This window comes from Ambystoma mexicanum, chromosome 10 (assembly GCF_040938575.1).
Source record: "Ambystoma mexicanum isolate Mex_15411 chromosome 10, UKY_AmexF1_1, whole genome shotgun sequence".
Classification (NCBI taxonomy): domain Eukaryota; kingdom Metazoa; phylum Chordata; class Amphibia; order Caudata; family Ambystomatidae; genus Ambystoma; species Ambystoma mexicanum.
The window spans coordinates 1,071,050,260-1,071,078,039 of NC_090932.1; the positions used below are offsets into that span (position 1 = coordinate 1,071,050,260).

The 27,780-nt window shown below is 45.9% G+C and overlaps 1 protein-coding gene across 9 annotated transcripts in view; it reads right to left on the reverse strand.

Annotated features, from left to right (window-relative positions):
• RASSF2 (Ras association domain family member 2) overlaps positions 1-27,780 on the reverse strand; it is a 466,003-nt gene that overhangs the window by 238,900 nt on the left and 199,323 nt on the right. For 5 of the 9 annotated variants that reach the window (XM_069618871.1, XM_069618864.1, XM_069618867.1 and 2 more), the window contains exon 2: positions 3,747-3,957. The gene's annotated coding sequence lies outside the window, so the exon portion shown is untranslated. Of the gene's footprint in view, positions 1-3,746; positions 3,958-21,196; positions 21,425-27,780 lie in introns of those variants that run through there. The other 4 variants (XM_069618870.1, XM_069618865.1, XM_069618869.1 and 1 more) reach the window with 4 other exon arrangements.

Here is a 27,780-nt window from a genome sequence, read left to right on the forward strand (position 1 = left end):
GCAATGGTTGCAGAATTTCCTTAACAGGCCTGAGTCACCATTGTATTTTTGAGCGAACTGGATTGAGCGATTACCCTGCAGTCATAGGAGCTACAGTATTTTGGGCAACCTTATTCTGGAGTACAGTGTTTTCCTGTCTTCAGAAGGTGACTTCCTCACGTAGGGCTTGCAACTCTTCTCAAAGTCCCTGTAATCCCTCCACGTCCGGGTCTTCCTGTGGGGTTAGGCACCTAAATCTGTCAACAATCACTGAGCACCAACTCTGTGTATCTGTAGTACAGTGGGTGGTGGGGGTTCCAGAGTGATACACGATATTCCAGGTACTGGTCAGGATGGATGGAGATTGATACAGGGACTCAGCACAAGGCCACTGCCACGAAGATGAAAGGTGGAGTAGCTTATACTGCTTCCCTGCACCACAGGACAGCAGCTCAGAGTTTAATGGGGGTAGGAACAGCGCAGGCACTGAACTGAGATGCTGGGAAGGAGAGACGGTAAGACAAGGATGAGGAGGAGGACACAAACAGACCAATGAAAAGTAGGAATAAGGCAAGAACAAGGGAGGGGCAAAACAGGCAAGAAGACAGAACAGAGAAAAGGGAAAGGCTAGAAGGCAATGGTGAACTCCCTGAACAGAGGATGCCGAGCAAACCTCAGAGGGAGCACAACACGCATTGAGAGTGTAGAATAAGGGCTGCTTATATGGGGCCCAGCTGACAATGCTACTGAATGTTTCCTGGCACTGAAGAGACGCTCGGTAGGGCGCATGCGCTGGCTGAAGACAGAGTCCTTCTGCACATGCGCAAGATGGTGACATCCATTGGAATAGAGGACGCCGTTGGAAGAGAATGGAGAACCATCACAGGGACCGCTCCAGGAGACCGTAGTCCACTGCACGCCATGACTGGACCAGCGCCATCGATAAGGCTCCATCAACTAGGTGATTAAAGGGCTGCGCATCAGTGGGGTATGGCGGCGGGCAAAGCTGCTAAGCCGGACACTCCAATACTAGAAATATTTTCAGAATCTTTTGTGTACCTCTTTAACACACTTGCATGACTTGTTAGTAAATCAGCATAGCCATATTTAATATATGGCTCCTGAATGGCAATGGTTACTTACAAATCAGTGATGAATACATCAGTTCATTGAATTGTCTTCAAAGGGCCTTCTTCAAAAGCATTAAACTAATCTTAAAGCAAACAAATTGAAGATTAGAATTCCTCCCTTACAGACCATGAGCAGACCACTTATAGTGGTTATGTAAATACATCAGATTCAAATCCTGAAGTGTGTAAGAGATGTGTGAAAACGTGGAAGCAGCCACCACGAACATGAACGTATAAAATGTATAAACATTGTGGATATGAATATATGACATTTTTCATCCATATAAGTCTATCTATTTCTTGGTTGAAGTCAGTATTAAAAAAGTGAAATTAGCAGCAAAAATGCTCATCACACTGACGGATCATCACAATTTGCTATATAATACAAATTTCCATCCTCCAAAAATAATACTGTATAAGGTATGGAGCAATGTTAAGTTTGTGTCAAATCATAAAGAAGAACCACCTACGTACCAACAATAGAAGTTTGAGACAGGCTATTTATATGTCTACGAAGAGGAACCCGTTACTAAAACTATGGTAAAAAAATAAATTAAAAAAAAGTAAACTAAATTACTACAACCAACTTATTCACAACCCCAGCCAGATTTTCATCACTACATACGCTCATCAAAAGCATTCAGCTTACGAAGATCATTACTAAAAAGTGAGAAATTATTGACCGATATGAAAATGAAAATTCCTTTTGGAAAACCACCTATATTTATATTTTAGAAAAGTAAAACCCAGAAAAAATATCCTATTGCAAAAGCCACAAAAATGTGTCTTTTTTTTTTTAAGCACAACAAAGACTGGAACATACCAGTGTCAGAACTGTTCGATAGTTCAAAATGTAGTTATGTGCTAGAAGGAGAAAAAGTAACCCACCAATACACTTGCATAAAAAGCTAAGACAATTTGCTATGTGTAAATCTAAAAAAGTTACATGTTTGATCAAATGCCCACGTGGTTTATAGTATGTTGGGAAAAGGAATTAACCTTTAAAAATTCTTGGAAAAATCAGTGGTAAATAAACCCTACCTACAAAAGGGAATGATATGTTTTAACATGGTTACACAGACTTAAGAATGTAATGGTACAAGAGTGTGGATATAAAAAAGACAGATATTTACAGGAAATGGCAGTAGTTGGAGCTGCTCATCCATTACAATAAGATGGACCCTGCCAGACTTCCACGAGCAGGGGCACTAAGATACTATGTATATATATATATATATATATATATATATATATATATATATATATATATATATATATATATTTAAGACAAAAAAAGACCTCTGACTAATTCTTGTAGGGATTGAGTGTCAGTAACTGCACACACAGTACAAGAATACAAAAAATATACCATACTTAATTGTTCAAATAAATCTTTAAAAAATATATAAATATATATTTATTTCAACAATAACAATAGTGCATTATACCATCACCGCAAAGCAGCGTCCAGCTAGCGTCTTTAGTTTCAAATTATCAACACTGTTTATGACCGAACTACTTAGTTTGGGTTTGAAACAAACATTCAACAGTTTATAACTGTGGTACAAAGTAAAAACTGCCCGACATGTTAAATCCCACAATTAATAAATAAGCATAGTCATGGGACTTCTTCAGGGGAAGAGTTTTTGCCCGAACAGAGAATAAAGGTTTTCCAGTATCAGATGATTTGCATTTAATGGATCTACATTTACAAAAAGTGTTGGTGTAATTGCTCGCACCCCACTGCTCTTGCCTTGAAGAGGTCCCATGACTATGCATCTTTACTAAATGTGGGATGAAGCATGTCAGGCATTTTTTATATTGTACTACAGTTATAAACTGCCGAGAATGTTTGTGTCAAACCCAAACTTCGTAGTTAGGTCAAAAACAGCATTGCTAATTTGAATATAAAGACACTAGCTGGACGCTGCTTTGCGGCAATGGTATAATGCACTATTCTCACTTTGGGTGCAGTTGATCATTGTTTATTGTTGCAATAAATATATTTTATTTTTTTTTAAAGATTTTTATGAACAAAATAAAGTATGGTATATTTTGGGTATTTTTGTATTGCTGTACTGTGTGTTTATAGTTAGTGACACTCAATCCCTACAAGAATTATTCAAAGAGGTCTTGTTGTCTTATGTATACATTTTTTTCCAGGGCAACCTCTCATCGAATAATCCTAGATTGTATTTTAGTGTTTATATATGCACTAAAATACACTGCCACTCTTCCTACTTAAATAGGACTAAAATGACGGCTTGATATCTACCAAGAGTACATACTTTGTAACACCATCATCTCCCGTTTGGAGGCATACAAGTTGAGATGTAAATAAGACACAGGAAATGTTATAATGTAACATTACAATTCACGAATCATAGTTGTTTGACTAATAAACGATATGCTGTTTGATTGCATACGTCCTCCCATAGTGTGTCTTTGGCAAGTATGAAAGCATACTTTGCAGTGCAAAGGGATTCAGGGGGGCCAACCACTCAATTTCGAAATCTTAAACAAATCTTTTAAATGGTTGGAGTTCAGTCTGCAAATCATGAGTTGTTTTGGGAAAAATAAATACTAGAAATTGTATTTAAAATCAAAAGTTATTTTATATGCACAGTCACTACTTACGCTTCCTACCAGCAAAGATGGTCACACGGGGAAAATGATACAATCACGTCACATAGGCGTTCACGGATGCTCATTCTTTTTAAACAGTTTCATGTTTTCTTTAAAGGTTGCCACTAATCCACCTGCCTTTCACGAGGAGGCTTCTTCAACATTGTTCAACATTTTCTGTAAAATGCCAATCAGGACTGCCCTGGGAAGGTTGAAATTGGAGCTACAAGAAAAGAAAATTATATTTTAGACTCTTAATCACGAGACAGTAGACAAGGCTGAGACTATCTTACTTAACAATAATACAAACTTGGTATAGTCACAACAGGCTCAGCACTTCTGTGCAGGATTCACACATTGCATTCCTTTCGAGAACTACCCATGACACAATTGTGTCAATATACTATTAGATGCACATACGCTAGCAGAGTATCCTCATTGGCGTAAAATGCGATAGATGACAACTGACCAGTGCTATGTTCTTCGCAATGGTCCAGTTTACTTGCATGCAACCACCATATCACATCAGGAGTGGGGGTGTGCACAGGTCTCCACCCTTGTGCTCTCTGCTGGCGAGTATTGCACCCGGTTGTCCTTCTGTCGTTTAGCACTGCAGCTCTCAAACCACTAATTACGGGAGGAGCCTACCACAATAATATTCATGACCCAGATCCATTATCCTGGCCTGTGCCTTGGAAAAACATGCAGCACATGGCAGCAGAACTTCACAATCTTGTAAAAGCAACACAAGTTTGAGGATGAAAAACTCCATTTTAATTAAGATCATGGGTTCAAGTACCATGGGGGAAAGAACCAAGGGACACTCAAATGTCACGAGTATTATTTTCAAATGGTTTTTGCATAATACATTAATTTGGGTCACTGTACAATTATTAGGAATAGAATTGAATAATAAATTCCTGATATTTCATTGAGATGCTACTTGTAAATCATAGCGTGGCTCTTTCGAGTCAGCGGTTATACGTAGTTTTGGGTTATTTAAAGAAGCTTCATTGCTCAGGAACCGCTGCCAAGTTGAAGGTATGATTACAGGATCAGCCATAGCAACCCTGCAGTTATGCTTCAGTTGGACTCTGCATAGAAAGAGCACTTTTGGAACCATTTATAACTTCAGCACTGTTAAACAAATCCACATGAATTTACCCAAAATAAGAAACACCGACTCTACATTTTTGGAAAAATAATGTTTGGTTTAGGGCAAAGTCATTGTGGGGCGGGGGGTCCCGAAATGTGAATGTTTCAGTCATTCTCCATCCACACCTTTTTTGTCACACACTGGGCTGGACGGATCTGTATACTTTGCGCGGAGTCTCAGTGCTACCAAGAACGTGTGCCGTTTCATATTTGGTGTAAACCCTTGCGTGTTTTTTCATAAAAGGTGCACAAACGTAGTGGAAAATTAATTAGGGATATTAATGTTGGGTTTGTGGATGGACTTGCGCCCGCACATCCAAGTGCATTTTTGTTTTTTGTTTTTTAGACAAGCAGGTTGCGGAGTTGGAAAACATCGAATCTGTTTGGCTGGAGGGCCGAAAATGCTTTTAACCAACTTCCATTGTTGTACACTGTAGTTTGTGTGGTTTCGAGAGCCCTGCGTTGTAAACATTTTGAAAAGAGACCTACTGAAGCCTCAGGGCGGGTAAACCAACGCCCCGATCGAAGGCGGGGTTGTGGGAGGAGGACCTTTTTACTGGCAATTTTGCAGATTGACCTGGGATCATACACAAACCAAGCCGTCTCAGACCCCAGTCTGGGTCTGCGGGCAAGATTCAGATTTTACCCATGGATTGGCAGGACCTCAGCGGCCAACAAATGCCAATGGACACGTTGGAAGGCTTGGTGGGGCTAGAGGCATGGCCAAAGGCAAAGTACCACCTGTCCATGGCCTTTGGCTCACTGACCAGTATGGGAAGTAAAGTAACAACTGAGCATAATCGCAGGCTAGGCTAGGCCTCTTTGGGTGGTTTGGTGGGCACTGTATACATATTGTAAAGCATTAACAAAAGACAAACTGTTAAGGGGATGTTATGGTTTAGTTGAGCTAATAGAAATCTATGTTAAGAGGATGTTCCAGTTGCAGCACAAGAAAACAAACCCCCCGAAAAGATGCTATTTATGGTTACTAAAGGAACCCTAAATCTTCCACCACACTCCTACCTGTGACATCACAGAGGACATCAAAAATTACATCAAAAATATCATCACAGACTAAATCACTGATGAGTACACACTGTGCAACACAAAGATAACAAGCAACAATAATATAGATATAGATATATTGGCAAGTGCTAGACGTTTTGTTTAGGGACCGTTATGTCCATATGAGTAGTTGACACATTTGCAATTTTAACATTGTTCCTAGCGAGCATTCCTAGCTCTAGGTGATCAAACGCTGCAATTTCTAACAATTTGATAAGTTGCTAAGGTGTGTCCGTTATACAATTGAAATATGCTGAATGGGTAATCCCTAAGGGCTGTACAGAAGCACCAGCGCTCACAAATAGCATTTTGAGGCTGGAAGGTTTGCTCGATTTCTTTGTATGGTTGAAGCGTAGTGTATTTGTAAGTACTCTGTCCAGACAACACGCTTTGCCTTTTTCATTATACTTTGTCACAAGAAAATGTATCCTTTCTGTTATGCCTGCATAAGAAGGACACAATCTCTGGTTTTTGACCTCAGTGGTGTTTTATTAAATTATATACTTTAAACTCCTGACTTTCCCTAAGCTATAAAACATGCCCTACTTAAAAAAATAAAAATAACTAACTAGGGTGCTCGTCAGTCGTCCATGAGAATGCTAAACCAAAATGCAGTCCACTGTCCCAAATCTAACCTACTCTGGCTCCAGCACTATTGGGAATAACTAAGATTTAGGAGGGTGACTCCCTTCTCCCATTATGTGGGTCTTCCACCAATTCAAGTTCAAAATGTTGTTTTTCAAAAACGGTCTTTGGTGATTCTATTAATCAAATGATATAGTTTGCTTATGGGGTTCGGCAAGGTCTCAACCTTCTCTTTTATTTTATTGGCCCTCCTTTTAAATTTCCTCTTTACGGTTTGGCGAACTTTTATCTTGAATAGAGCTAACTTGAGAGCTTGAGTATTGAGTATTGATTTGCAATGTCTTTTGTTATTCGTCCCATTACAGTTCCACTGGGATGAGTATGAACCAGTGCTCCAGATAAGATTTTCAGGTGGAAGTATTTTGCTACCTATTTTTAAACTTTGAGCGTAAATGTGATGTCAAGAGAGTAAAATGTATGCGACATCCAGCTGACGTATGGAAATCATTACTATGCGGCAGCCTTCTGCATTGTGACAGAATACACCTTTCCTTATTTCTCTAATGTTTGGCCATTTAATCTCTCCTGTATATATTTAAATGTTGAAAGCGTTCTGGCTTCTGTCAAGTAGCCTGACCTTTGCACTGCCTTCTGCTCTAAACTTGTGTGTAAATGTACACAGGAAATTAATAAAGCTGTCGTATTTACAAGATTTTCATGCGTAAAAAGGCCAAGTACCCACCTTATCTGGAGGCCATTATGAACGTTCCAAGAATAATTTGCACTTTCTTCAGATACTTTCAACATTTTCTCTTCACTGGGGCGAGTGAGAGTATTCCAATAATGATTACAGGTCTCCTTCCCAGGTCTCCTGCTTTCCCAGTTACCTGGAGCTTGTAGGGATAACGTTGCTGCTGCTTGCATGCTTTGGGGGCTTTCTCGTGTCAGGTTGGCTTTGCTCATCTCACACGCTGCAATGCACAGTTCCTCCATTTATTTTGCTGTGGCATCCTTCTTCGTGATTTCACCATACGGGGTATCACTGTTGTGACCGTACCTCCTGGTCCAGTGCCTTCTTTTAGCAGTTGTTAGGGAGAATTCTCTGTTTAGGCTGAATTTCCTAACCTAGTGAGTCCCCCAGCAGTTTTGCTGGATTTCTGGAGTTTGTTTTTTTCTCCTGCCAAGAATGAGACTCTTTTTTTCCCACTCTTGGACATGATTTATGGTGTTCCTTTGAATGTTAATGTGTTTCATGGGCTATGGGGTCTTTTACTCCATAGGGTTTCATATGTTTTTGTATGTGTGTTACACAGCACCCTCCGTGCAGTAACACCGGGGTATCATAGAGACCCCCCACCATAGACTCCATACCCTGGGACTGACTACTGTCTCCCAGGGCATGTAAAATCACCATTGGCTTTACTAGTCCCAAATTACTAACAGAACCAGTACAGACCATCATATTGTGGACGTACTGGTAGGGGCAATTCGATTGCCCCTGGGTCTGTTATTCGAGGGGGCACTGTCCCGTCGCCCCTCGTCGAGTTTTGGCTGGTGGCAGTGGATACTACTTTTTATATTCAACCGTGAATATATCTCTATGGGATTTTCCCATTGTTCGAGGCTAATACTTTTTAACATAGCCTCTAACATAACGCCAGTTTATTTATTTAATATTAATTCACCGGTTGGTATTTTCTGCCAGAACTCGGTTTTAAAATGGCGTTTGTGTTCGCCTCTGTAACTCCAAATCAAAGGTCGAGCCCTTTGTTCCACTTTTTTGGCGGGCTTCTCCACAGAAGCCTCCAAAAGTGGTGCCACTCTGTCTGGGTACCATAGGGGGTGTGGGAGGGGTTTTAGGCACCCTGGACTGAGTTACCTTGGTAACTCAAGTCGCACTCTTGTGTGATTGGCCCAAGTGGTGAGCCGGCCGGCTCACCACTTAGCATGTTTGATTGACAGCTAGGCTGAGTGAATAGGGGTGTGCTGCATAAAAGCAGGGCTTTTGGGACTGGAACTTCAGAAGTCGCCACACGACCTGAAAATCCGACGAGGGAGAAGCTGAGCCAGCCTTCTACGACGACACCACCGGTGGAGCCCTGCTGAACCGATTCGCCACTTCCCAACGACAGAAGAGATCTCCCGGCTGGAGAGTCTGCTTCCCCTGACTGGTGGGGCACAACCAGTTTACCTTCCTTTCTCGCATCCCAGGACGTCTTGTGGTCGAATTGCCCGTGCCAAGCACCCCGGCAACCGGATAGCCACTTACCACTGGACCGCAAATAAAAGGATTGCTCCTTTTAATTGAGAACTCCGCGGCTGGTTTCTTCCTTGGCAGTGCAACGGACTCCTCCTTTCCTCCCCGAAGAGATCCTCTCTTCCTCCGGACGAAGCACCGACTTGCACCCGCTCACAGGAACAACCGCCCCCGCTGGAGCGTTCTCACCATTTTACAGTACCGTGTCCGCCAGGCCTCCCTTTCTAAAGATTGCTACAAGATAACAATAATCCCTTAACCTTTTGGACTGGGCTGGCCACCTTGACCGTCTAACTGGTCCCTTTCTTTTTGGTCCAACTCTTTCTGAACTTATTGCGAGACTTTTGGGCACTTTGAACCGTGTGACCTTGGACACATTTGGACCGGAGCCTCTTAAAGTGGGTCCGGCCTTCTTAACTTTGACTTTACGGTTTGAAACTGCCTTCTCCTCCTACTGTGTTCTTCTGAAGGTGTTGGGATCTGTTTCTATATTGCTCTGCCTTTCTCTCCCTTTTAAACCGATTGATTAGAGTGCCATCTTCGTTAAGCGCTCACCGCTGTCTGAAAATAAGTGTTGCTTTATTTAAGACTTGTCTAACTAATCGTTGAAGGGAGTATATATCTTTTAGTGGCTGTGTTTTTGAACTGCTTGATATTAGTGCCAGTGTGTTTTACTAGATGTGTTTTTTAATAAATAATTATCTCTCTTTTACACCAAGCTCTGGTCAGTGTTTGCTTGTTCTACTGTGTTCTTTTGACCTATTGTGAATACTCTGAATACTGCCTAACTCGTCTTGAGAGAAGTCTGACTGCTCAGCCACAGCTACCAGGTAAATCTGGGTGGTACAGACTGCTACCAATTGGGTTTACTGCCAACCACCTGTAGTCTTAAATCTTTTGCAGTGGTCCCAGAGGGAACTGCACAGGTTTCTGCCTAACAGCGGTCACGCCACCATTTGTTTCAGTGTCTGGACACCTCAGGTCCTCTTCAGTTTTCCGCGTCTCCTGGGTTGCTTCACTGTAGGCGTTAGGCTCCACAGCTGCACGACTCCTGAGGTTTGGATGCCGCGTGTTCTGTCTCTACTCAGCTAAGTCAAACTTCCCGGCTTCTCACTTTAGTGTCTCTGCCTTCTATTTTTATGACCTTGTCAGGCAACTTCCCTGGCGGAATTTCAAAGTCCTTTCTCTCTGTCGAGCTTCAATTCTGTATTCCTCCATTACGTTTCTTTGTACCAGTACATGAGTTTGCTATTGTAGGTGTTATCAATGCATTTGATTCATAATAACAGACTTTGATTCTTCACCTTTTTCTTCAAAAGGGGCAATTGATAGATTGTTAAAACCAGAAGGCTTAGGTTCCTTCCCAGAACGGGAGTCCTTGTCCCTAAAGGGGGAGTCTTTCCCAGTAAGGTAGAGCTTGCCTCTATCCCTAGGGAGGGTATTGCGCAGCAGGCTCATCTCCCTATCCTTCCAGGGAAAGGCTTTCCCCATGGGGAGAAGTGACAAAATCTCGTGATTCATCACAATAGACTCCAAAGGCCATCACTTTTTGCATATTGTTGTCATAGTGATGACAGACTACATAAGACACTAAATGCTCCTCACATTTTTTGTTGCAGAGTGTATACCCATTGGCAATGGCACGTGTGAGGACTTTAGTAACATGAATGACATCAATTGTAATGGCATCTGTTGTGTAATGCGTGCCGTTATGTGCAGTGGTCGAGTTTTTGTACCACTAGGAATCATAACGGCAACATTTCTTGGGGTTTTGTTTTCTTGCGCTGCAACTATAATATCCAATCATCTGTTTTTTCACATAACCTCTTCTGATTTTCTCTCCCTATCATTCTTCTTTCATGGGCACATGGATTAAAGCCACTTTTGCACAAGGAATACTGGCAACAGTAAATAGCCGCTCCACTGAAATTACATCTCTGCTGGGCACTAATTCTGGCAATGCTGAAATTGCATCTAGTAGTATGGGATTACCTCTGGTGGTAAACACCAACTGGCGATATTACTCCCAGCGATAAAACACCAGAAGGCTAAACAGGGTTTCCCGCTTTTGGGGCAACCAAATACTGCAAAGTTCAAAATTGACCACGAGCAGTAAAAATATTGCCGGCAAAAGAAAAAGATTTAAAATTAATAGGGAACTGATAGCATTGAGTAAACCAGTACACCATCATTCCCATAATGTGCAGTGTTCACACATCATGCATCTTTCACACTGCAGTAGCCGCTCACAGGTTGTATTTGTTTTTAAGAGCAGATCTAATTTTGGGCAGTTATTTCAACCATTGATGGCTGCTATTTTGTTCTGCCATGGAAAGTGGCTTCGGCAACTGTGACAAGCAATGATACCAGATATACCTAATAATTACAAAATTAGTTTTTTGCACACTACTTTATGACCGATACGTCACACTACTAAAAGCAGTAATATATTCCCCAATTTAATTGTACCCCATTTATCAACCATGCACGGATGAAGGGTTGAGCTGGCCTTTGCAGGAGTTTGTGGACCTTACGTAGGGCAGGTTGGCCCCATGATTTACACAAAATGGTGATGCTTTTTTTTTTTAAATAACGAGCCAAATTCCGTCCCAGAGTTCAGTTTCAGTTTCCAAGCGCAGATCCGGGATTCAAACCTATGTTGTTCTGCGTTGTCTTGCTTCTAAAACCAGCGCATTGCCCCTGTACTTCATTCACCTTACCACCAAAAACCTTCACATTCACTGCCTGGAATTACTGCTTGTAGTAAAACCGACAAAAATCCTAATGGAGTCCTATTTACTCCAATAATGTGGACTAACACCACTGTGCCGCCACTTGTAAACCTGTGGTAAATCCACAGGAATGAGTGGCAGTAACTGTGGTGTCCCCTTTAAGATGCGCACGCAGCAGAGGGATGTGACGGTCACGTGCGGCTGCCAAATAAAAGGTACAGATCACATGTGCTCAAGCAGAGCACGTGTGGATCCCGGACGAGATACACTGCCTGCTGTGTCTTTCTATGTCAGGGGGGCTCACGCCATAGGGGAGGTTCTGACCCCGGAACTCCCATATCACACTGGCGACCAATTGGTTGCATAGTCTGAGACAGACCAGTGGGGCCATGCGGCAGTGAGAGGGATATAACTATTTGCGCACCAACACTCTCTCTGACCCACAGGGCCAGCGCGTACAACGGTTTTCAGCTGCACATGGTGCGGGAGGTTGCGGCTCCGGAAAGAGGGCTTGTACGCCACGCGCGCACAATTTTTGTATACCTCACAACCATTTGGGGCTGGATGACTACTGGGGGAGGGTCAGAAACTCCTGCCCATAGGAAAAATTTATATATATTTTTCCGATAGTGGAGCTGAAAAAAGAACACAAAACTGGTGTTACCCTCTGCCACCCTCCAACATTTACTGATTTATTTCCCCTGTGACTGCTTCATCTGGGCTGGCGAGGCAGTGGTGTTAAGTGACTTTGCATGCATCACTGGGTGCAGCTGTGGAGGACCTGCTCTCCTGGCTGTGCTCAATACTTGATCCAGCCTTTCTGTTGTTTGGAAAGGGTGGATGTGCAGAAGGCAGTGAGGAGAAAAGGCACTGGTGGTGCTGGACTCTGGACTGTCCACTGTTTCTGGTGTTGGTGTATCCCTCTCCGGCCACTACGCTCCAACGTGGGTTGCGGCCCTGATTACAGAGGGGTGCTTGTGTGCCCACCAACATGGGAAATGAAGCACAAGCAGGTGGAGGGCCTGCGGCAGGTGAGCCAGCCGCGTCAGGGGCTGCCCATGCCAGAGGTTGACATCTCATGGGTGCCATAGAGCCTGGGCCCTCGCTGGAAGTCTTGGATTGATCAGATGGACATCTACTTCAAGGCCACACGAGAGACTGATGAAGACAGTAAGGTAGCAACACTGCTATACTCGGCTGGTCCGGCGATGCACCGGCGATGCACCAGCTATTTCAGTCGCTGGAGCCTGTGGATGCTTCATACACTGCAGAAAAATATGCACTGCACTAACATTTTATGCCCCTAGGAAATGTGGACTACGAGAGATTTATGATGTGCAGTGCCAGGCAAAAAGACAATGAATCTATGGATGGGTTCTGTGGACGCCTCCAGCGGATGGCAATAGCATGGGTGTGGGACAATGAGCAGGCCATGATCCGGAACCAACTCATCCAGGACTGTGTGTCGGGGAAACCCTGGCGTCAAGTACTTCGAGAGCCAGGCCTCACGTTGCCCCCCATTCTGGAGCTAGGGCTGTCACATGAGGTGGCGGAGAAGTGGGCGTCAAGAATGGATGCTGCAATTCGTCCTGCCAGGTCGGAAGAGGTGTGTGCTGTGCAACTGGTCGTGTCCAAGGAGCGAGAGGGGCTCGTCAGCCATCTACGCAGCAGAGAGACAGGATCACCCAGGGCCCGAGTCATGCTTGGAGTGTGGCTATGATCTGCCGCACCCAGCAGAATGCCCCGCTAAGGGCAAGGCGTGTGGGCGATGTGGCACGATGGACCATTATGCCCGAATGTGCAGAGCCCGCTGCCCAAAGTCGTCCACAGGGGATCGATCAGAGCTGCGTTCTTCCAACAGCAATGTCCGCCGAACGTGCCGCTGGTCGATCAGGCAGAGGATGGAAACTTCCAGGACCTGGAGGAAGAGGGGGGTGACAAAAACATCTTCTTTATCTCAAGAAGGCGAGGGCCAGGAGGCGGCCGAAGTGCATGGTTCAGGTGGAAGGGTTGCCAATCCCGGTGCTAGTGGACACAGGTGCTTCGGTCAATGTTATAGCTAAGGTGCACTACGAGTCGCTGAGAGAACCCCCAACCCTGTAGCCTCCAAAGGCATGCATTCACATTTGGAGGCGACAGGCCCATCCCGCTGGTAGAGCCCTTTGTATCCAAGGTCGAGCATGGCAACACGTCCATCAAGACAGGGTTTTATCTTGACGGACGTAAGCACTAATACCCTTTTGAGCTGTGCGGAGGCGGAACTGCTCAGCATTGTCCCCTTTGCCTACAGCGTGCATGTGGAGGATGTACAGGCAGCCCGAAAGGTTTGGGGAGGTGTTCACAGGAATTGGATAGATGGTGGGCAAGCCTGTAAGGCTATACATTGATGAGTCCATCCAGCCGATAGCCCTCAAGCACCGAAGGGTCCCATTTCCACTACAGATCTGGTGGATAAGGAATTGAATAACCTCGTGAACTTCGATATCATCGAGAAGGTGGAAGGCGAGGCGCCATGGGTGTCGCCCACTGTGATTCCTGCAAGCCCAAACAACCGGACTCCATCAGGATTTGCGTCGACATGCGCCTTCCCAACAAGGCCATCAAGCGGGAGAGGCACCCGCCAGTGAGAATATCATTGCAGAGCTGCAGGGTGCGAGATTCGTCTCCAAACTGGACCTGCAGGCGGGCTACAACCAGGTCGTGCTGCATCCAGAGTCTTGTTACATCACGACATTTACGACAAACCGGGGGCTGTATAGATACAAGCGACTCAGCTTCGGTGCGTCAACCCCTCAGGTTTTTCAGAACTTAATACGAGGAACCCTTGCTGACCTGCAAGGTATCCTAAACATCAGTGATGATATCCTGGTCTTCGCCAAGTCTGAGGCAGAGTATATGACACGGCTGGTGAGAACGCTAGAACGTTTTCAGGCTCTGGGTTTCATGGTGCATCGAGAAAAGTACGAGTTCCTCCGAAACGAGCAACAAGCTCTTCGGATTCGTGTTCAAGGAAGGGGAGAGGTGTTCCCAGATCCCTGCAAGGTTAAGGACATCATGGAAGCAGGCGCCCCGGAGAACATAACAGAGGTTTGTAGTTTCCTGGGGATGTTCACCTACTGTGGCCGATTCACTAAGAACCCTGCCACGAGGTCAGAGCCACTAAAGAGCCTGACAAAGATGGACTCCACCTGGCAATGGGGCCCCCCTCGAGCAGGCGGCTTTTGAGGATGTGAAAGGGGCCCTGACGGCAGAAGACACTATGGCGTTTTTCGACCCTGCACTCATCGAAAGTGGTGGTGGACACTAGCCCATTGGGCCTGGGAGCTGTTTTTGTGCAGACAGACAGCAAAGGGGAAGCAAGACCCAGCCGCGCTCGGTCGGACACTGAGCAGAAATATTCACAGATTGAGCACAAGGCCTTGGCGGTATTGTGGTGGTGTCAGTATTTCCGTCTCTACATACTGAGAAGGGCGGTGACAGTAATAACGGATCACAATCCTGCTGATCATGGCAGGATTGTCATCCAAACCACCGGCCAGGATTGAGCGATGGATGCTGCTGGTGCTCGAATATGGGGTCTCCCTGATATACCACCCAGCGGTGAACAATACAGCGAAATATTTATTGCGCCATCCCAGGGCCCTCTGCGAATAGGAAGACATGTCCAGTACTGAAGAGGCCGAGGAGCACGTGCAACTTGTCATGGAGGTGGCGACTCCAAACTCGATGTCCATACAGGGACTCGGAAAGGCGTCCGAGAGGGACAAATGTTTCAGGATCCTTTGGATCTCACTGCAATAAGGGGAGTGGAAATCTGTGCTGGAGGGCCTAGGCAAAAGGACCCAGGAGGCTCGGACGACGCTGGAGTAGCTATGGAAGGTCCAGGAGGAGTTATCGTTCACTGACTCTGGGTTGCTACTGTGAGGAGACAATATGGTGGTGCCGTCCCACATGGTACAGCAGGTCATTGAGCTTGCGCACCATGGTCACCAGGGGATGGCCAAGACGAAGGCAAGGCTGAGGCTAAAGGTGTGGTTGCCGGACTTGGAGAGTGGAGGAGTTTGTGGTGGCCTGTGCATGATGCCAGGCTGTGTCCCTGGCGCAAAAGGACCCCCCAAATGAGGAAATGCCATGGGGCATGAAGACTTTGGTTCCACGGGTCAGGGTGTCCACTTCCTGGTGGTGGTGGACCAGTGTTCTAGGTACCCAGAAGTGGAGTTTGTGGAGTCAGTGGCCTTTGAGGATGTGGCGGTGGCATTTGACAAAATCTTTGCGACCCATGGTCTCTCGCAGGCCATGTGCTCGGACAATGGACCGCCCTTACAAGGTGAGAGTTCCCTGAGTTCCTGAAAGAGTATGGGGTTCATTCACCAAAGGAAAGTCACCCCGATCTGGCCCTGTGCTAATGGAGAGGTAGAGCGATTTATGAGACGGCTTAACAAGGTGTACCGAATCGCCCATGGGCAGGGTCAATGCCTTCGCAGAGCCCTATACCAGTTCCTTCGGGAGTACTGAGTGACTCCACACTGGTTTGTGGGATGTTTTAACCCACTAGTCCAGGCCCTGCAACATTCCTGTGCGCTGCTTGCATCAGGAACATCAGAATGGCCGCTAGAAAGCAGTATGCATGCTAAAATCACCCAGAAGTGCCCAGGAAAAACTTGAAAAATAGGCCGCCAATCCACTTTTGCCTATGCCAGTGGTAACACAGGAGACCACTGCCAAAACCCACCATTGGGCTACCCACAGAGTAGCCTGAAACTACTTGAAAAAGCCATGCTGATTGCAAAAGAAACACACAGCTGTCTGGAAATCTGTTTTTCTTGGTTGTCGAATCTGCAAAAATCATGGTTCACAAACCACACAAAAGATACAACCTCCTTGTTGGATGTTAAACATCATTTTGCTTCAAGAATCCACATAAATACAATGTCAGCAGAAGTACATTTATCAGAAGAAAATCCACATTTAAAGATGCTTGCTTGGGAAAATATGTTGAAAATGGGCGCAATATCGCAACTTGCCTCTGTCAGAAGCTGGCGATCTGTAAATCTGTCATGTTAAAACTTGTGTCTCAAAATCTAAGTGTGGGGAAAGCAGAGACTTCCATCAAATGCAATATGGGTTCCCACAACTTAATTTTCATGTTGAAAAAGACTGGAATTGAAGATGTGTTTGCTTATTTTAAAATTGTAACTTTAATTTTCAAAAGGAACAATGTCACAACTTACTGTAAGGTAACCTGATTCAGCTAAACTTCAAAGAGGTTTTCCCCCACTGAGAACACACCACCCTTTTCCTTCCCACCAAAAGGAGAGGATCTCTCATTTGGATGCTAATGAGAAGAGGAGGAGACTTGCTCTGCTGCTCTGGGAAAGAGACAATGGGTTTCTTGAACTGAAAGAAAATGCTATTCGGGTGTGAACAGAAACCAGCCCAGGCAGGAACAAGCTCATGTTACTCTCTGGCTCAGCCAAGCCTTGGAGGCAGGCCAGACTGAACATGTGGATTTGAAACTGAAGTAACTGTATGTTTGAGAACAAGTCTTATAACAAATTGTGCTCAATTGATAAAAATATGGAATTTAGAGGTTATTAAAATGAAAAGATCGCTCACAGTTTAAGACTAATCTGAAATCTGTGCGATGTTCAGAGACTGAACCACAAAAATGTTAAAATTGTAGCAATTATGATGTTAGGAATATGAAAATTTACAGGGATATGCCCAGATGTTATGTGCATATATGAATAAAAAATGGTTCAGATCCGAAAATGGGTAACCCACCAAAAGCGCGAAAAACTGTCATTTGGGAACGAAAACTCGTAGGAACATGAGGCTTTGACAGAAACGTACCTTAGTGAATCTGTAATGTAAATATGTAATATTAGTAAGTTTGGGATATTGCAAATGTTTTTTTTATGAAAAATAAGATATACTGTACAGAAACAAAGGGGAGGTTTTCTCCCTGGGCCATAAACATGACACATCATGACAGTGTTCCCTTCTCAAATCAGGGGAGAGGGAATTCTCTGACCTATCAGATTCTTAGAGGTTTGGATGTAGTTTAATCAGCCTCCCCATCCACTTGGAAAATACATAAATAGGGACTGTCGAGGACCCAGAAAGACACATTCACCCATCACTGATCTACCGGCGAAGCGCTCTGCAGGAAGAACCCATATCTAGACTCCAGAACCTAGATCCAGACTCCAGAACCCTGAAGCAGAGGCCCAACCAAAAAAGCTGAACCCTTCTCAGCCGGCCTGTAAAATCTTGCAACTTGATTTAGCCCCAAACTTCCACGGGGCCTAACCCATTCAACAGCCTGGCTGTGCCTTTGGCTGCTTCTGGCAGACAGTCCGGCAGAGCTGTCCCCAGAACCACCCGTCAGATACAGTCCAAGAGGCCGTGCAGACCAGAGTGCCTTGCTGAGAGCAGAACTAAGCGCCTGAGACCCGTCCGGTGGCGAGCGAATTCCAGCCAAACCTTTGACCAGATCTTTGACGGGCCCATTCCTTTCCAAAGCTATAGTAGTGAGTATTTAGCATAGAACTGTCCATAGCAAATCTCTTAGTATTAAGTAATCCAATCCAACCAATTCCAACCAATCCAAACTGCATTATAGAATCTCTTGTCTATCCTGAATCCTTCTCTAATCCATATACTTCTGTGATAATTGTAGTGATAAATCATCTTTGCGCAATATATTTTTGAAGAAAGGCAAGCGTCTCGACAGGTCCAACCAACTGGTGGCGCCACTGGTCTGGTGGGTGCGCTGTCGTGTAGCTGGCGGCTTCATAGACTCTTAGTGTAAAGAACCTGTTTGTAATTCAAAAGCGCAATCTCCCATTTGTAAAATTTTGAGCCTTTTTGAGAAAAATCGACCTTTACTAAAAACCTCTGTAACTACTGAACTATACATCCTAACATCCACAGCTTTCAAATGAACTAAGAACCGCATTCCAACTCCTTATAGTTTTTCTGTAATTGCGTTTTTCATGCGCTGAAAAGTTTGCCGCGATTTCGCATTTGGCTCAATTTCACCACATGTAAAAATAGCTATTTCTTGCATTCAACCTCTGAATTTAATTTCCTATCTGCCAATCATTCAACAATCATTGCTAGTGTCTACCTGAACCTATCCAAAGCGGCTCTCACTAGTTCTGAATCCCATTTAGCGAATTAAAATCAATTTTTAGCATTTTTCCCATTCATTTCAAATCACATTTAAAAGCAATTGACCCGTTTTAAAATCATTCCTGTTCTCTAAGCTTGCTGGGGAATTGGGATTTAACTGCATTGTTGATTGTTATTCCTGAAACCTGTGTGCCCTCATTCCATCTCTTCATATTGCATATTGGGGGGAGTGAGTAGTAACAGGGGGAAAGATTGATTACATTGTCTTTGATTGAGTTCATATCAAGTTTTATTTCTGTGTTTCATTAATTTCACATCATTGCATTTCATTGAACCCACATAAAGTTATTCTCTGCTACATTATTCTTCCTATTCCTACTCCTAATTGATTAAAGAGATTGTTGATTATTGTAATACTACCTATTGCTGATCATTGCATAAATATTAATAAGTGTGACATTTAGATATTATTCATATTCATATAAGTGTGATATATATTGTGCAATTCTTCAAATATATCTTTTAACTTTGCAAAACAAACCTACTTCTTGGTTCAGTGAGACCGGGGGGGATTCAAAGAGAGGGGCGTTATATATGGGTACATCGTCCAGCAATAAAAACTTTTGACATAAAAAATATATAAATAAGGGTTTCAATTGGGCATCCCATACTTGCCATTGACTTAGGTGGAGTGCTGGGTTGAAACCACTTACAGGTTGACTGTGGTGGCCTCTGCTGAGGCCATGTTTAGGAGCTGCCCGAGGGGCCTGCTGCCCAATGCAAATGAACAGGAGCCAGCTGTCATTGACGATGCCCAGGTGGAAGAAGAAAGGAGATGCCGGAATGAGAGCAAGAGTTTGAGATGGGGGCTTCAATAGTACCAGTTGGCACCAGGAGATGAGGTAATTGTAGAGAATCAGTGTCCCCAGGGTAAATGGTCACTAACATATGAACCAAATGTTATGGACGTGGTCGCTGTGAAGGGGTCAATGGTGACGGCCTATGCTGGAACAGCTATGGTGCCCAGAAAAGCCTGTTTTTTCAAGAGAGAATGAGAAGGCACGCAGCTTGGCGTGTCCCTGGGCCGAGACTGCGCTTAAGAGCCAGATAAAAGTGATGGGGTTACAGAGGCGTTGCTAGAGGGTGTCTGAGGGGGCTATAGCCCCGGGTCTTTTGGTTGCAGCCCCGGATAAAAGTTCAGGGGCTACAACCAAAAGACTAGCAAGCCCCGAGTCCTGACAGTCGCGACATTAGTATAGCCCTGGATCTTTTCCAGACCTAGCCACACCCCTGGTGGGGTGGCCAGTCCCCAGGTTCGGAGGGACGCAGTTGAGGAGAGTCCCAGCTGTAAAGGGGGCAGGCCGTATCCTCAACGAACTGGGACGGGGAGGCCTGTCCACCTCAATCACTATGTTGTGCTGGACCCTGCACTTGCTAAACTGTTTGTGGTAGTTATGAAAGGTGTCCCCTTTAAATTGCGCATGCGGCGGAGTTATGAAACTGTTGTGTGCGGCTACCAAATAAAAGGGGCAGATCACTTGGGCTGAAGCAGAGCACGCGTTGAGCCCGGACGGGATACACTGCCTACTGTGTCTTTGTATGCCGGAGGGGCTCATGCCATATGGGAGGTTTCGACCCCAGGACTTCCATATCACAGTAACAGTAATCTATTAACCACCAAACTCGGAATTAAGCACCATGTCCCTGAGAATAGACACACCCTTACAAACCATTCCACAAAATAAATTCATGTTTTGGCGAGAGCTCCTCTAATGTGACCAGCGCAACGTATGCCTTTGTAGTTCACTCTCAATGGATTGTAGCGATTAGCTTAGATGCGCAATAGTTAAACAACACGAGAATACACTTCCTTCCTGACCAACAAACGGAGAAGTTACTACATACATGTAACGTTAACGGTACTGCATCCTCCGCAACAGGCTCCCGACACTACGCATTGTCCGGAAGGAAACGGGTGGAGGGATGGGGGGGCGGGGACCAGTCGTCTGGGGCATCAGGCTGTATAATCCCAAACGCACAGACAAACCCTATTGATCAGTTATTGAATTCATGCATTGAACGCGTATAATGTGATATTGTGTCGATCTTCGTTTCAGCGATCGACCAACAACACGTGGAAGGTAGCGCTAGTGGCTGTTGGGGCGGGGGGGCGGGTGTTGGGAGGTTGGTGGTGGCGGGTTATCAGGAGCACTCAAAGACACCAACGAAATGTACTGTACATGGCAACATTTCGGATTCTCAGGTGACGGGTCCAGCGCATATTGTTTTGCCGTATTAGAATAAGAATTAAAAAAGCGAATGGAATACAGGGTTTTCTAAATGAATGAACCTCGTGCTTCCGACAGGCGTAAAGGTGTAAAGGCGTGGCAGAATGCAGGCAGAACGCGCGGCGCCGAGGGAGGAGAGGAGCGGGGGACTCCTCTGCACTGACCCGGGAAACGCACTGCCATAAACACCTCCTAAACGGTGCCACTTATGTTATACAAACTTATAGCAAAGGGTCTTCTTACCGTGTCACGGGCGCCTTCGCAGCGGCAGGTTTTCGTCCTCTTGGGGGGGGGGGGGGTGTTGTCATACGCTGCTCATTTCCTGTTTATTAACTTTCCGAAACTAAATCCGGAATCTGAAGTTGCCGAAGAGGAGGCCGCTTCCGAAAAACCGCCTGCACGCTTCCCCTTTCAGAGCGCGCAGAGGCGGCGTAGGATCCCCGGGGCACGTTGCTGCTGCGTCCCCACCCCTGTCACAACAGCAGCAGAACGAAAAGGAAGCCGCGAGGCGCAGAGACCCAGTGTGGCAGGGACAATGGGCAACGCCCACTTCTTATCCACTCCCGACCCCCATACCCTGCATGGTCTCCGGCTTTAATCCCCCACTCACTCCCATGTCCACCACTTGAGCCACAAACTTTCAAATTCATGTAACCGTTTTTGCTTTCGCCACTTAAGATGTCTCCCCGAAGCTCTAACTCCGCATGGCCTTAAAATCCAGGTACTCAGAAGAGGAATGAGGCAGACAACGTTACTCTGTTCAACCACCCCATATCATACCACAATCCCACCTGCCTTCAGGTGCTTGGATCATCCCCCCCCCCCCATTGGACTTGTAAACTAAGTACAGTTTCAGTCAGCAGTCTCCAACTGCTACTTATGGTTCTGCTGAGTTCTCTAAAAAAGAACATAACTCCGGATGTGACCGCTACAAGTACATAACATAACAGATGTGGCCTCCATGAATGGACACAATAACTCATGAGGCCCACAGAAATGGAAGCTATGACCCAGATGTTGACTCCGCCTCTGCACACTATTAGCCACATGTTGCCTCAACTTCTGGACACAATGCTCCAGGCGACAAGGGCACCAAAACTGGGCACATTACACTGAAGTTGACGCAATGAACAGGAAAATGCCACTGGGAAGCCTGGTATTCAGAGGGCCACCAAATGCTGTTCATGGTTTGCCTCCCACTTGAAAGAGCAGCCAAACGATGTACCTACCGGCTGTACTCACTGTGCATCTTTATGTTGTCCTATGGAGCACGCGGGGTCACTGCGAGATAGCCTTCATTCTGTTTACAAGTATCTGGCTGTACCCCAAGTTAGATTGGTCAGATGGATGCATGAAAATGTGTTCAAAGTTCCATTGGCTTAAGTCTGCCCCTAATGTCACGCACACAGGGCAACCACCACTCGCCCACCTAGCTGCACAACTCTAGCTCAGACGAGTTGCTCTCCTCCAGGAGTCGGGTTATCCCTAGGCGAAACTGGAATGCAAGGAAAAAAACTGGAAGCAGGCCTTCTCTTGCTATGCCCCTGCCTACTTGAACACCAGCTCAGTGGCAACCTGTACCATCCCAACACTCTTGCAGTTCCAACAGGGGCAATAACCTGGCTTTGTCAAAGGGAAGTGGGAATCTCCTTTCTGACGGGTTTGAGAGGGCATGGAGGAATATGGAACCAGCACTAAAAAGGAGGGCAAGTCGAGCCATGATGGTCCCATTTACTGCCCCCCACCCCTTCTGCCTCAGGTCCCAGAAACTGCCCATGGTCTTTCTCTTAAATGCCAATCTCCCATCTCAGAAGAAACATCTGAATGACTACCAGACATCTAGAGAGAGAGATGGACTAGCAAAACCTGCATCAAAGACAGCAGAGTCTGGAGGCAGAGAGAGCAGAGCACTGGATGAAGGCACATTTAAGGAAGGGCCTGGAAGCAGGAAGTGTGCGGTTTTTCCAGGCGAGGTCATAGGTGAAGGTGGAGGACGAGAGACCAGCAGCAGGAAGGAGCAAGTGGCTGCTTGTTTAGGAGATTCGTGGAGCAGAAGAGGTATTGGTTTAGGAGTGGAAGTGCTTTCTGCAGTGTTGCGTGTGCACGTTTGTGTGGCTAGTGTGTTGAGAATATAGTGTAAGTAATGTATGTAAAGTGAATGGTACAGAATAACAGTAGAGTGGTTGAGTAGTGGGAGGAGAGTGGTACCAGGAGGAGGATAGTAGCGGGACGCGAGTAGCAGTTGGAGGGGAGTCATAGTGGAAGGAGAGCAGTAATCCGGAGGAAGGGATTTGTGGTGTAGAGGAGGGAAGTCTGGGAGGGAAAAAGTACTGGTGCAGTGGAGTGTGAAGAGAGGAAACCTCAATGGGTGGAAACAAAAATAAGAAGGAGTGAAACATTGAGGTGACATCTGAAAAGTGGGAGGAGTGACTGGGAAGTGATCAGAGTAGAGAGGGAGAAGTGAGAGTGGACATAGAAGGATAGCCTGACGCAAACAGACCAAAGTGTAAGGCACTATCCAAACTCCCATTAGAACACTAACACTTGTATAGAGTAGGGAAAATTCGAAAGTCCCAGAGGAAACGTAGCCAACATTTAGGGAGTCATCCGTAGCATAAGACAATGCTTGGACAGTACTGGGTCAACATTCGGTAGCACTAACCTGGGGTTATGGGCACCTGGGTTAGGGAGCCAGGCCATAATGGGGAGAGAGCGAGATGCTGGAACAAGGAGGGAGAGAGAGAGAGAGAGAGAGATAGAGCGAGAGAGAGAGACAGAGAGAGCGAGAGAGAAAGAGAGAGAGAGAGAGAGAAAGAGAGAGAGAGAGAGAGAGAGAGGGGCCAGGCCTCAACATGGGGGCCAGGAGAGAGAGAGAGAGGCCAGGCCATAACAAGGATGGATGGAGAGAGAGCGCACGTGCCCTGGGCTCACAAAGAAAAAAAAAGAAAAACGCTTGAACGGTCTCTAAGACTAAGCACAATGTCTGTGCCATATGTGACAGTTCCGGAGGAACTGAAGTCCTTAGTCTTCAGTCAATACCTAGCTACCACCTAGGCTCCTTGCTTTCCTGCATAAGGTCCCAACCCTATGGCTGGAACATCTCATGCCATAGTGTAACTCCCCTCCCACCACCAACCCCAAGCTCACATGTTCCCCTCAGCAACATTTACAGTGCCCCATTGCTTACTAGTTAGGTTTGTGCAATATTGAACCTAAATTAAACATGCATATACAAATACAAAGTTCTGTAGCGTCTCCTCCTCACCCTGGAATCAAAAGGTCAATGCTTCAGAGAGAGAACAGCACCACTGTAAAGTTAAGAAAAATAGAACGGGGACATCAAAAGGGCTGGTAGGGCTGTGGCAAAAGGCAGACATGTCAGGTGTGCCCGAAGTAATCCGTTCATCCTTTTGCGGGCAATAAGAGTGCCTTTCAGTTGGACATTATTGAACGAGGAGATCTCAGGAAACGCAGCTGCCTCCGTGGGGCCACTTGAGCAGGGGCACTCACTCACAATGCCCTGTGTTCCTGATTTGGTCTTCCAGCCTGTGGGTAACAGGAGTAGCGCTGAAATGGGTTATATGACTGAAGCATACGGCCAGTGATGTCAATATGGAGAAAGAGCCAACAAACCCACAGCCCCCCCCCCTCATGGGGCCAGCAAATGGAAAAAGCTGGAAAACTTTGAGAACTTATTAAACTATCAAGTCAGGGGGGCGGGGCATGTTACCTGGCACGCAAACCTATGTGTATACCGGAGCAAGGATATGAAATAGTGGTTAGATCAGACATAGCTTAAGCCACAGAGCCAAAGATGGGAACTAGGACAACTCAGGCAAATGTAAGGCATTGGGGATTACCACCAAATTGGGAGATTTAATAGCAGTGGCCGATACCTCTTTGAACCTGGTAAAGCTCGGTCAGATGACATCATGCACCAGCGCCAGCGTGCCCGGATTCCGTCCAGCAGCAGCGTGCTCTTTAATACTTCTGCTTTTACTCAGTTGGAAGATTCTAAATGGCAACATTTTGTGACACATGAGTAGAGCTGAGAAAGGCAGTCAAGCATGCCTGATCTAGCCTCTATCTTCTGAGGGTATACAATGTGGTACACCAAGGTGGATTCATATTTAAATGGAGAGCTGTCACGATATTCCAGTGCCTCTAAAATGTCAGTGGCACTGGTGAAGAGGAACTCCTAGGTCTGGTCTTCCCAACGTAGCTTTTCATAATGTTGCAGGTGGTTAAACTAGTACCGCGGATATGGATAACATGTAACAGAGATTTCATTGGAAGTTCTATTTGTGAAAGGCAGGTGGGATGGGCAGATATAGTCACATGGAAGGTGGGCCTTATTCAGGCTTTTATCCTTCTGAAGTGATAACATTTACAGCACTGAGGTTGGATGATATGATATGGCATTTATAACGCGCCTATACACAAGTGTTTCAAGGCGCGGCGTGGCAAGGGAGGGGGAGCAGAGGGAAGACAGAGACAACAATCTTAGTAGGCCAGGTGTCATTCAGATCGCGCAAGTGCATGGGAAGGGAGAGAACGGGGAGAGAACAGGGAAAGTGCCGGGGGGAAGGAGGAGGGGACGGTGCAGTACATGGGATGATAGAATAAATAAACAATAAGTAAAAGTACGGCCAGCAAGTGGCAAGTGCAAGTGCAAGTGCAGACATCAGGTGTCAAGTGCTGGTAGTAGGACAGCAGGGATAGACAACAGTCCCCAAGTGCACGGGTTGCCAGGAAGGCAGTGCAGGGGTGTGTGTGTGTTTGTGTGACTGGCGGGGGAGGGACCTGGGCCAGAGATCAGAGGGTGGCCAGGTAACCAGTGCATTGTCAGTTTCAGCCAAGAGGTCAGCAAGGGAGAGGAGGAGAAAAAGCAGAAGCAAAGAGAAAGGTTTTGAGGTGCTTCCGGATCCAGAGATGATGATTCCTCAAGTTTCAGGGAGGCTGTTCCAGGGGGAGGCCCCAGCCAAACAGAGAGATCTACCACCAACTCGTTGCTTGGAGAAGCGACTGACGGAGAGGGAGTTGGAGGCGGATGAGCGAAGAGCTCGAGAAGGAAGATATTTGCGAAGAGAGGCCAGGCCAGTACTTTTGAAATCCCACACAGCTAAAACAGAGTCGGTCACCTATCAGATGTGTTCGACCCACGCTTTCATCCTTGTGAGGCTGACAACAGGATAATCACCAATGTAGAAAGTATTCTGTAGATGTCATGGCAATCTGAGCCCTTGTCAGACCTGGAACTGGTCTTCAAGTGTGATGAATTGCCATCAGGCAAGGGTGTAAAAACTCTGGCTTTTTGTATTTTTTATTAAGTAATAAAATGATGCAGGTAATCCAATCTCTGAAAGGGAAAAATGATAATCGGGTTCCCCTGTCATAAACTCCATGCCAAAAGCATAGTGTGTACTTGTGCCCTGCTGCATCTGTATCCTTATTCACAGCACCTGCTGTACCAGTGGCACAAAGCAGGTTCAGAGGTCATAGGTGCCCTCTTGACAGCTGCAGTGACTGCTAAGTTTCTGCAGCGCAGGTGTTGCATTTAAAATACGCACCACTGTTCCAAAAACCCTATAATTATGTGTCTACCTCCTGGTGGCAGAATAATCTTCAAATATAAGCCATACCCGAGTTAGGGTATGGAACATGATATTCACATAATTATTACAGCCACATTCCAAATTTGATTTCGTACATTTGTCAGCCCTGTGGGCCCAATGCAACTGTGTAAGGATGTGTATTCCTCCCAGACAATGCCAACCCCTGTCCATTCACAGGTCTGTAGTGTTGGGGGATTGCTTCTTTTTGTTCCTTTGTAAGAGCAGGTGACACCCTTTCTCCCAGGACAGCCACTCTACAGGACACTGGCCAGGGAAGAGAAACCAAGAGGCACACCCATTCACAGAGAGCCGGGCCTGCATTTCTAAAGGCCTTTGCCCCTTTTCTTTCTCAATGGGATCATAGTTAGGGTGAGCCAAAAAGGGTTCTGTACACCATTGGGAGGGTTTTGCCATCTTGATAATCTCTGCCTCTTTCCAGTCCCCTCCACTTCCTTTGGAGCACATCACTTTAGGTGTGACATCATAAGGGAAAGTTCACACATTGCAAGAGCAAGGATTCGACCCCTAAAGCAGGCTAGCTTTAGTCCAATCACCTGGGGACATTTGCTTATAAAAGAAGGTGTCTGGAATCACTTCTTTGAATCATCGTGGGAATGGTCTTTGGATCATCACTTCAATAGATTTCGCTGGCCCCTGCTACGAGAGCCGTCCTCTCTAAAGTCGTCAAGTTGTGAGGTGGAGGCAGGTTTTCCAAGGCAGAGACCAGCTCTGTCCCCCCTAACCATCCTCGGGGACCATTGGGGGTGACCTGATGCTGGAACAGAACCTGCCTCTCTGCCAGCCACAGCGGTTCCCAGGACCCCACCATGTTGGAGGACCCTTGCAGTTGTTTTCCAGCCTCTCCCGTGTTTGGGGACACAAGAAAAGGACTTATCTTGTCCCTGAACACCTTTGATTGGGACTCACAGCACCCCGAGTGCCAAGACAGCTGGGATCCTAGTGATTTTCGATGTTGAACTGCTTAAAGCGTGTTTCAAGAACTGTTGAACACATCTGTACCAGCAGGACCTGCAGTTGCTGCCTTCTGCTTTTCCGCAATCATCGCCAATAAGTCTGGTTTGCCGATGCCTAACCACCAAGAAATGCAAAGAAGGTACTATTGACTGCTAGCTCCCTCCCCCCAGCCCCTGGGTGCATTTGTGGGCCCTAGAGACTGGTTAGGTCCCTTTGAACCCTTTTTGCTCACAAGTA